Source organism: Brachyhypopomus gauderio, chromosome 15 (genome assembly GCF_052324685.1).
Source record: "Brachyhypopomus gauderio isolate BG-103 chromosome 15, BGAUD_0.2, whole genome shotgun sequence".
Taxonomy (NCBI): domain Eukaryota; kingdom Metazoa; phylum Chordata; class Actinopteri; order Gymnotiformes; family Hypopomidae; genus Brachyhypopomus; species Brachyhypopomus gauderio.
The window spans coordinates 23,237,228-23,245,821 of record NC_135225.1 but is presented as its reverse complement, the minus strand read 5'-3'; positions in this window follow the sequence as shown (position 1 = coordinate 23,245,821).

Genomic DNA, 8,594 nt, shown 5'->3' with positions numbered 1-8,594 from the left:
TGGTTGGATCTTTGTCTTTCTTGAGGAGTATTGAAAAAGATGCATGATTCAGAGAATCCGGTAAATAACCGTTTTGGAACGACTCAGCGAATAACTCCATGAAAATTGAGATAAGATTATCTTTAAATTTTTTGTAGAATTCAATGGGGTACCCGTCAGGGCCTGGTGTTTTGCCACTCTGTGTTGCCATGATGGCCCTATTGAGGTCTTCCTGATCTATACCCCGATCCAAGAGCTCTCTGCCTGTTCCAAAATAAAGGTGGGAAATTACAAATTGTTCAGAAAGCTTTCCATGTCCGAACTATCCAAGGGGAATTCTAAGGTATAAAGAGAGTAATACAAGTCTGAGAAAGTTTTGTTAATTTCTTTCGGATTGGTTGTTATTTTCTGGTGTGTATCTCTTATCTGAGGGATGAGTCTAGATGCTTCTTGACGTTTTAGCTGATGCGCCATCAATCGACTGACCTTGTCTCCATGTTCATAATAGGTTGCACTAGACCTATGAATCAGTTGTTCTGCATTATTACTGGCGTAGGTGTCTGAAAGTAATGTTTATCCAGATCTTAAATAGATTGCGATAGAGCTTGCATGTTGTGTTTACTTTCCTTTTTGAGATGTGAGGTGTACGATATAATTAGACCTCTGAGGTAAGCCTTGAGGGTGTCCCAAAGCAATGAATATGATATAGCTTCTTTTGTATTAATTTCTAAAAAGATATCAATATTAGTAGATGTGGCATGGTCGTAAGTATACCTTGAGCGCAATACCATCACGCCCACTGTAGGTGAGGCTTGGCGCCAAAGGGGGGCGATAAAAGGGAGCACACCGGGTGCAGAGTGAACAATTTCATCTTGAACGGAGTGGAGCTGCAGTTGGGGTGTTTGCAGGCCACTGTTTTTCCCTACCCAATATTTTTAATTATTTGCTGCATTTTAAGAGATTGAGGTTCATGACAAGGTGCTAATGTATGCAGCGCTTTGAGTATATCTGCTGCCAAACCAGCTATTTTATAGTCTTTTGGGGGTTAAGCCTGTGCTAACTTGCGTAGCGCTACGAGTATATCTGCTGCCAAACCAGCTATCTTATAGTCTGTTGGGGGTTAAGCCTGTGCTACTTTGCGTAGCGCTACGAGCAGGCCCGTCGACAGGGGGGGACAACCGGGTCTGTTGTCCCGGGCCCTAGGGCCAGGGGGGCCCATCAAAGAGCCCAGCAATTTATTTTTTATTTAAAGTCTATAATTTTTAAATAATCTTGAAATCTTTCATTAATATAAAATTATGTACTCATAATAAGCTCAATGGCTCAAATATATATGTTTTTTACCTATCTGCACATTTTCCATTAAGTGCATACACCCCCGCCTCCCACTGGAAAATGGTTTGATCCAGCACCGACTGTAGCCGGCCGGTATCCGCCCAACAGCGGGAAATACAGTGGTGGATAGTTAAAGTAAATACAGAAATCTGGAGCGCAGAAAAGAAAGGAAAAACATTTACCTGACGAATTTTAAAGTTGCATTGTGTTCCAGGTTTGAAAAGTGCTGGAATTTAGGGTAAAGTACTTGAAAATGCTTGAAATTGTAACTACTTCGTTTCACAACAAATAGCTGTCTGACTGAACAGTTCTCGTGAAGACGTTAAGATTGGGCGTTTTGAAAATAAACAACCATTAAATAATGTGATAAAAAGCGAATTATTTCGAATCTTTTCGAGTATATGTATAAATATTTAACTTAATGAAGTTTAACGTGCTGGAAAATATTGAAATGGACCTTTAAAGTGACGTACACATGCTTTAATTCCACCTTATAAAGGTGTATGAACCCTACAAACATGACTTTGTTCATTGCGCTGAAGCGCGGCACGCGCGAAGTTACAAAATTCGAGAGGTGCACGACCTTGCGAACCGACAGCGCGCGAGGCCCTCGCGCATGGGCGGAGCCACTGCAATTACGTCATCTTCGCGCGAACCCTCGTGCCGCTGGCGCTGGGGGGGGGGGGTCACATGAATCTTTCTTGTCCCGGGCCCCAGCAAGACTGTCAACGGGCCTGGCTACGAGTATATCTGCTGCCACACCGGCTACTGTATAGTCTTTTGGGAGTTAAGCTTGTAGCATAACAGTAACAGTTGTGATAGTCCTGCACAGATCTTTTATGTCCAGTATCTGGTTATTTTTATTTGTTTGTTTGTGGTCAAGGCGTGGGCCACTCCAGCGTCCAGGTTGTGCCCTTTGTGGGGGTATTGTGTCTAGGTTGTGCCCTATGTGGGGTGTTTGCTGTGGCAGTGTGGCTTTCTTGGTGAGCACAGTTGGTGCAGCCGCTTAGTGTGGTTACAAGGATTTGGTGTAGTAGAATTAGCGTTTGTGGTCATTTGGGAATAAACACTGTGGGTGGTACATAGCCTTGGCCACGGGGTTTTTAGTCTGTGCAGTACTACTTAGTCTTCATAATAGCTTAACTAGCTTATTCCCCCAATAGAGTGTCTATTTTTATAACAAAGTTTGTATATTTTTATATTTGAAATAAAAGATTGTGATCCAATTAGATACTTGTTGTGTTATTGGCTGGTTCTTTTCACATATTTATTTGAGTGGCCTAGCACGGGGTCCCCTTCCCCATCTTATAGGGGTGGCGTAGTCAAGGGCTATATGCATTGTGAGTGTGCATAAGTGGGTGTGTCGGTATTGAGTATACTCTAAGCCCGGTAAACTAAACAGCACACCATTACATAGATATTAAATTGCAAAATTTCTCATTGGAAAGTAAAAGGGGATTTAGCCTCCACGGGGAGGTGTTCTCACATTTAGATGGAAGTTCAGGTCCAATATCACTGGTGCATGAAATAACTATGGCAGAGAACATACTTGGCTGAACTGTTGTAATAAGCAAAGGATCTAGAAAGAAATAATCTATTCTGGAAAAAGAATGATGAGTGTGAGAGAAAAAGGAGAACTGCTTGACTGTTGGGTTTAGGAACCTCCAAGGATCAATGTAACCATTTTGTTGCATGAATAACATAAAACTTTTGCCATATTAGAGAGTGGTTTTAAGTTAAATCTATTGAGAGCTGGATACATAATGCAGTTCAAATCACCAGCGAGGATCAAGTGATGTGTATTCAAATTTGGTATTGAAGACAGGACTTTGTTCTTTTAGATATTACAATCGCCATGCCTCTGGACCTGTTATTAAATGTGGAGTGAAATATCTGATTAACCCAAATTTGGCAAAGCATATTGTGGTCATTTAATTTTAGATGTGTTTCTTGTAAAAATAATATATCTGGTTTGAGTTGTTTTAGGTGAGAAAAGGTTCTGGCCTTTTTGATTGGTCCATTCAGTCCTCTCACATTCCAAGACAGGAATCTTACCGAATGTCCTCTGTCTGCTGCTGCCATTTTAACAGTATGAAAAGGTTACAAAATCGTATACATGTATAAATTGCCTTCAGATATTCAAGATTTAACACAGAGTATAGATAAAAAATAAAGAGACAAAAGCTGCAATAATTACCCAATAAAACTCCCAGTCCCTTAGAAAAACCAAACATAACCATTAACCCTAGAAACCTAGATCTAAATCCCCAACCAAGGCTGATCGCAGGTATTATAAGCGAAAAAACTCCCAAAGCATTCCTATATAACAATTACTATCCTACATATGGAAACGAATGTGAGTAGCTCCCATGTGCATAGTTATTATACCTGTTTTATACACTGCTCAAAAAACTAAAGGGAACACTCAAATAACACATCCTAGATCTGAATGAATGAAATATTCTCATTGAATACTTTGTTCTGTACAAAGTTGAATGTGCTAACAACAAAATCACACAAAAATCATCAATGGAAATCAAATTTATTAACCAATGGAGGCCTGGATTTGGACCCACACACAAAATTAAAGTGGAAAACACTTTCAGACACACTTTCAGCACACTACAGGCTGATCCAACTTTGATGTAATGTCCTTAAAACAGGTCAAAATGAGGCTCATTATTGTGTGTGGCCTCCACGTGCCTGTATGACCTCCCTACAACGCCTGGGCATGCTCCTGATGAGGTGGCGGATGGTCTCCTGAGGGATCTCCTCCCAGACCTGGACTAAAGCATCCGCCAACTCCTGGACAGTCTTTGGTGCAACGTGACGTTGGTGGAAGGAGCGAGACATGATGTCCCAGATGTGCTCAATCGGATTCAGGTCTGGGGAACAGGCGGGCCAGTCCATAGCTTCAATGCCTTCATCTTGCAGGAACTGCTGACACACTCCAGCCACATGAGGTCTAGTATTGTCCTGCATTAGGAGGAACCCAGGGCCAACCGCACCAGCATATGGTCTCACAAGGGGTCTGAGGATCTCATCTTGGTACCTAATGGCAGTCAGGCTACCTCTGGTGAGCACATGGAGGGCTGTGCGGCCCTCCAAAGAAATGCCACCCCACACCATTACTGACCCACTGCCAAACCGGTCATGTTGAAGGATGTTGCAGGCAGCAGATCGCTCTCCACGGCGTCTCCAGACTCTGTTACATGTGCTCAGTGTGAACTGCTTTCATCTGTGAAGAGCACAAGGCACCATTGGCGAATTTGCCAATCCTGGTGTTCTCTGGCAAATGCCAAGCGTCCTGCACGGTGTTGCGCTGTGAGCACAACCCCCATCTGTGGACATCGGGCCCTCATACCATCCTCATGGAGTCGGTTTCTAACCTTTAGTGCAGACACATGCACATTTGTGGCCTGCTGGAGGTAATTTTGCAGGGCTTTGGCACTGCTCCTCCTGTTCCTTCTTGCACAAAGGCAGAGGTAGCGGTCCTGCTGCTGGGTTGTTGCCCTCCTACGGCCTCCTCCACGTCTCCTGGTGTACTGGCCTGTCTCCTGGTAGTGCCTCCAGACTCTGGACACTACGCTGACAGACACAGCAAACCTTCTTGCCACAGCTCGCATTGATGTGCCATCCTGGATGAGCTGCACTACCTGAGCCACTTGTGTAGGTTGTAGAGTCCGTCTCATGCTACCACGAGTGTGAAAGGACCACTAACATTCAAAAGTGACCAAAACATCAGCCAGAAAGCATAGGTACTGAGAAGTGGTCTGTGGTCCCCACCTGCAGAACCACTCCTTTATAGGGGGGGTCTTGCTAATTCCCTCTCATTTCTACCTGTTGTCTATTCCATTTGCACAACAACAGGTGAAATTGATTCACAATCCGTGTTGCTTCCTAACTGAACAGGTTGGTTTCACAGAAGTGTGGTTGCCTTGGAGTTATATTGTGTTGTTTAAGTGTTCCCTTTATTTTTTTGAGCAGTGTACATAGTTATCTTTTCGAAACCGAGTGATAGTTCTGAGTCAAGCAGGATATAAGAGGCCATACCGAACACCTTGACCGTATAGAAAATTTTTTACCTCCTTAATTGCTGCTCGTTTCTTCCCAAGTTCAGCACTAAAATCCTCATGAAAAAACATGCGATGTCCTCTGAATTGGAACTCTCTTTTCTGACTGGTAATGATGTGGTGTTTATCCTGAAAATATTGGAAAAGGACCAAAAACACTCTCGGTCTCGTACGTTCAGTATTTGTTGGTTTTGGTCCAATCCGGTGTGCGCGTGCGAGCACAAGTGGTTGCGAAAAGTCAGACCCCAACACTTCTTCAAAAAACTTTGTCATAAACTAAATGGGATCTCACCCCTCCAGATTTTGTGACCGGAGAGTCGTGGGTTCGATTCCCAGACAGGCCATGACTGAGGTGCCCTTGAGCAGAGTTGTATAGTAACGAAGTAGAACTACTTCACTACTGTACTTAAGTACTAAAATGCTGTATCTGTACTTTACTGGAGTATTATTTTTTTCTCCTACTGCCACTTTTACTTCACTACATATTTTCCATCAGTTTAATACTTTTACTCCGATACATTTTTTACGTGCTGTATAGTTACTCGTTACAATTATAAACATGTTAGCTGGCGCTGTCACCAGGTCAAGCGATCAGGCTGTCTTATGAGAAAACTGCGCATGCTCCGGTCGCGTCTCGTTTACTCTGTTGCTGCCTTCACTGAACACTTGAGCTTTGTAATCTAGGTTCACTTGACACGTCGTGACTGCCGCAAGGGTCCGCGGGGCAAAATGATGCAATCGCGGTGGCTCCGCCCATGCACGTTGGCCACGCGCGCGGTCGCATTGCGAGGTCGTGCACCTCTCGATTTTTGTGCGGACACTTTGAAGGTCAATTTTCAGTATTTTCTAGCACCTTCAGCTTATACACATATACTCGAAATTATTCCAAATAATTTGTTTTTTATCTCATTAAAAGAGATGGTACCGTGTTTGGTAACAGCAGAAGAGCAGCATAAGTGCTGCATAATAAGCTTGTTGGTGTTTTAATGTACATATTTTGGCACCTACCACACCTTCAACATCGAGTGATCGTGGCGGTCAGGGTGAGGAAGGAGACCACCCTGGCCCTACCTAGAGACAGTGTTTGCGTTTGCTGGAGTGAAAGTAAATTCCTATAGGATGAAGTGCCATCTCTGCCTCCCTAAAGAGGGTGAAATATTGGCCTTCAAAAATTCACCTTCGAACTTGAAGAAACACATCAATGTTGTCAGAACGGGAGATGTAGGGGACGGAATCTCCCGCGGTTGTTTTATGATGGCGAACCCAAGCGCCTTGTCCGTACACTGAATAATCGCACGAGCGCGAGGGAACAAAGACTCGGCGCGCTGGGTATTCAGTGCTGACATAGAGGGTGAAACTGAAAGTAATCGCGGAGAAACTCGACGCGTGTAACGGGGGAAAACAGAAAACAATCGCGGAATACTCAACGCGAGAAACGGGGGAAAACAGAGAACAATCGCGGAATAACTCAACGCGTGGCGAACACACAGAAAACCAAAAGGAAAAAACAAGGACGCCAGGGAAGGTAGCTGGCTAGCTGGCAAACGCCGCGAGGAACAAAAAACCCTTCCCAAAACCAAAACCAAACGGACAGGAAGAATAACAGCGGGAGGAAAACTTGAGAGAGGCCAGGGAGCGGCGCAGGAGGTAAGTACTCGAATGGACAGGAATACAAACAAAACAACTGAAACGAATAAGAGGCAGGGTGGCGAGACACCGAGCAGGGACAACAGGGAAATGGCGTGAGGTTGACAACATGAAGCAGACAACTCAGCGGTGAGACACTGCGTCTGTCATCCTTATAAAGACGGGATGACAGGTGAAAGCCATTACCGCTGATTTGTCTGAAGTCTGACTCGCGGGCTCCTCCTGGTGGCAACCGGAGGGGCCGCCCTGGGACCAGCCCTGACAAATGTAAGTTATAAATATAACGCACAGAATATATCTTCGCTAACTAACCTTATTATGTTCATGACGTGCTGCAGTATTCACTTAACATTAGCTGGCAGTCGGCGATGTTGTGTTTTTAGCAACAGTAAGCCATGTCTCTTTTCATGCTGCCTAATCATGTGCCCATTTTTATAGTGTTTTTATAGGGTAAGGGCATTTATTGGGGGTAAACGCAGGGCAGTAGGCTCATCCTCAGTATCCGACGAACGGTTTTTACGTCCAAAATACAACTCATTTTCTCAGCTAAATTAAGTCGAACTTGTACTTCTGCTTCAAACCTACGACGTAGCGGGACATAGGTTATCTGTTTTTTGTGTACGAAGTGTTAAGCCCAGTTTTTTAAGTTGCTACTTGTTTGTACATACAGAACATACAGTGTTTGTGGTCTTTGACATCTTTGATTTGTAAGACATATATAAAAACAATTGATAATCAAACTTTGACTGCTTTCTTTAATTAAATCAAAACTTGTACTTTTTACTTTCAGTACTTGAGTAATAAATTTTAGAAAAAACTACTTGCAATACTTAAGTACAAAAAATGCTGAATACTTCTGTACTTCTACTTAAGTAAAGTTTTTAAAGAACACTTCAACTTCTACTCAAGTAAATTTTTTGATAGAGTACTTGTACTTGTACTTAGATTAGATTAGATTAGATTCAACTTTATTGTCACTGTGCAAGTACAAGTAGGCTACGCACCAATGAAATGTGGTTGGCATCTAACCAGAGTGCAATAGAAAACATTATTTACAGAAAGTGCCGTAGTGCTGATTCGTAAATATAAAAGTACAATTGAATGTGATATAGAATATAATACAGAATATAATACAGTTATATGGTACATACAGTAATATAGTCTGTGTAATATACAGCAGAGCAGTACTATGACTTGGTTATAGGTATGTTAACAGTGCATAGGAAGTGCAGAGAAAGGTTGTGCAATGTTGTGTGACATTTAAAGTGACTGTGCAGTGTTCATGAGGATAACCACTTCAGGAAAGAAACTCTTCCTTAGCCTGCTGGTGTGTGAACGGATGTTCCGGTAACGCCTGCCAGATGGTAAGAGGCTGAAGAGTCCGTGGCTTGGATGGGTAACATCCTTGATGATGTTTCTCGCCCTGCCCAGGCAGCGCTTGCGGTGGATATCCTCCATTGTGGGTAGGTCAGTGCCAATGATGTGCTGCGCTGTTTTTACCACTCGCTGGAGTGCTGTGCGGTCTGCAGCACGGCAGCTGCTGTACCAAACAGAGATGCA